This window comes from Phalaenopsis equestris, unplaced genomic scaffold, assembly GCF_001263595.1.
Source record: "Phalaenopsis equestris unplaced genomic scaffold, ASM126359v1 Scaffold000002, whole genome shotgun sequence".
Lineage (NCBI taxonomy): Eukaryota > Viridiplantae > Streptophyta > Magnoliopsida > Asparagales > Orchidaceae > Phalaenopsis > Phalaenopsis equestris.
Window position 1 is genome coordinate 7,867,261 of NW_018164444.1, and position 3,248 is coordinate 7,870,508.

The following is a 3,248-nucleotide window of genomic DNA, read 5'->3' on the forward strand; positions in this document are numbered from 1 at the left end:
TACAAATATATGAAAACAGAAACGCGGAACTTATTTGTAGGTTACAGCGGGGTTACAGGTAGGTTATAGGGAAGTTACAGGGAGTATAACACGGATATAACCCCTCAAAACCCTCTGAATAACCTCATCGTACACAAATTTTTCTCAAACTCATTAAGACTGCAAATTTTACCATTTTCAATTAGAATGCTGCTCAAAAACAAATATTTGCGGTCAGCTTAATAAGAAAATTCTCAATTTTTTTTTTATTTGTTATTGTTGGTTGTTGAGGGTAGGTTGAGGAGTAAAATATACTCTTCACAAAGCATTTCTAACAACTCATTAGCTTGGTTCCCATTCTCTTGATTTTGATATGATATGTGGTGGGTAAACATTAAGAAATTATGAAAATAAATTATTTGTTAGAAAATCAACAATATCTAATTCATTCGTCAAGAGCAAAACAAAAATGCCCTCGATTATTTTTATTTAGGCTTAAATTTAACATTGAAGATTTACAATATTTTTTTATTAGGATTTTAATATTAAAAGGGATAAATAGATATTGATTAAGATTTACCTAACAAGATACCTATAAATTTTAAGCAGGTTTCGTTCCAAGAAATAGATAGTGTTAGCAAATTTGAATCATCAATAATGTTCGAGCAAGTCGGACTATATTTGAGTCAGACTTCTCATTTGATGTAAGGAGAGAGGTCAAGTAATCATTTTCACTTAGACTTTAATATATGTATGCATTCGATTATGTTTTCTAGCCCATTTTTTACTTAAATTTTATTAATATTCTATGTAGAGGGATGAGGATGGTATGGGCATTCTCGTCTTTTTGTTTAGTTGGGCTTTTTCCGATGCACCTTTGAGCAGGAAATAGAAGGGTAAGAAATGGCATCTCATTAAACTATTTTTTCCTTGGTACGCACGGGCTGTTATGGGATGGGCTTTAACGCTCCCATGTGGGCCCTTTTCCTGAAATTTCAAGCATCTTCAACTAAAAAACTTTGTTAATGTTATGCATGGAGCACTTCAACTATTAGTGTAAATGAGCTGAGCCGGATCTAGATCGGCTCGTTAACAAGCTCACGAGCCAAGCTTATCTTGCCATGCACTCGAGCTTGACCTCATACTGGATTTCATTAGCTCATCTTGGCTCAGCTAGTTGGCTCGCGAGGTGGTTGATTAGTCTGTCGTTAGTCATTTCGATGCATTTTCAAGTGAGTTGCCACTGCAGCATCTTCCTCTTCTGGCCACCAATATCTTTTTTGGTGAGCTCCCGCGAATTTAAAAAGCCATGCTATTTATTTATTTATTGCTCGTTATTTTTTCTTTCAAATTTAAGAATCCTCAATTTCTCATTACTCATGTCTGTCATAACTCCACTGTTGACCTCACTTTTGGTTGAGGTCTAGCTTCAAGCCACTGCCTCTACGGCACGCCCACCTTTCAAGTCACTGCCGCTACGACACACATATTTGTTCGAGTCGTTGTCTCTACGACATACCCATCTTTTCCTGAGTCACTGCCCCATGATACACTCATCACTTCTGTCACATAACTGTTCGCACTTGCATTTGTATGTTTGCATGGATAGCGAGGGATTGCAAGCTAGGCTCGTTATGAGAGTGACCCCGTGTTGGTCACGATGCCTTAATGAGCATTGCTAGCTGGGTTGATCCCGGTGAGCAATGCGAGTTAAGTCATTGAGATTGACACCGTCGGGATTGACACGAATATGACTGTGCTAAGGATCTAATTGATCTAACTTGTGTCGCCCCTCTTCGTGACACCCTTTAGATCTTTCAGATCTTTAAGATGAGACCGGTATGACGACCCTGTCAAAGTCATATTTTACCCAGACTTATCCCGCACTTAGATACTAGGTTGACACACTTTTCATTAGATGGTGTGCTAGACTAGGATTTCGGGTGCTAGGTAGTTTTTTTTATGTCTTGATATTGTTCTCTGTTGCATTAGTTGTCCTAGCGAGATATCTTTCTTTTGCATTGTGCTCTTAATGTGACAGCATGTTGCATATGTATGGTAGTGTGTTAGAGCGACTTTCTGCAGGGAGTCATGCATATTTATATGCACACACACATGTATCACTATGGGGGGAGAAAGTAATGATTTCTGACCCTTTTTGCTTGCAGAAGCTATTAGCTCCCCACTTTTAAGGCATGACTCATGATGCATTATTTGCATGCGAGCTTTCCCGCCGACACTTATTTTCATGCAAAATTGAGTCTTTTTCTTTTTCCTATGTACTTTTAGAGTCTATGAGAGTCTTGTAGTAGAAATAAGATATGGGCACAAGTTCCGAGGCATTTGGCGTGAAAACCATGTGGAGGGGACCAAAAACCGATGCTCGTGCCCCGTATCTTAATTTTACATTTTAAGATACGGACATGTATATGCGAAGTCCGGTCGTCTTTTTCTTTTCTGGGATATGTTGCCGATCTAGCGGCACCGGCCAGTTTTATTATTTTGATTTGACTTGCTTTATTTTTTGCATCATGTTGTATGTCTGCACTTGCATGTGTTTTTCTTTGTTTTTTTTCTGTGGTTTATTTGGAATTTCACGCTGAAACATTTGCTCATAATGACTTAAAATCCTAATTTTTCTACTTAAAAATCCTCAAAAAAGCATTCAAGATAATTAAAATTTAGGATTTAAAATTTGCAACATTTACTTTCCTGCATAAATTAATAGGGCCTCCACAATACTTAAGGAACGCTCTAGATAACTGCATTCAAATTTGCACGTCCTGAGGAGGAGCCCCCGTGCTTCTCCAACCTGGCTGACCCAACATACATTTTCTAGGTGGTTGTCTAGTGCGTTTAGGGTGTTAGAAGGCTCCCTAATCCAGACGGGGTGTAAGTCCTTTTGTTTGGAGCTTTTCCAGCTTTGTAGTTGAACCTTCAATTTCTTTTCTTTCCTGAGACATCCTTGCCACTTCAACAAGTATAAGTCCCACCTCTTGGAGCTCCAGCTTTTAATCATAAGATAGGAATTCCTCCTTTGACCTTAAGGCTACCAATGTTCCCATGGACGACGCAATTCACAGATTGCTAACCGGGGATCTCAGAACGTGTTGGGTTGACTACATTTTAGAATCACTCTACCTTCCTCTTGCTAACCGGGGATCCCATGGACGTGTTGGATTGCTAACCGGGGATCTCAGGACGCAATTCACGGATTGCTAACCAGAGGCTGTTCACCGTAGGGTCATAGTAGTTGTGTATGACGGGTT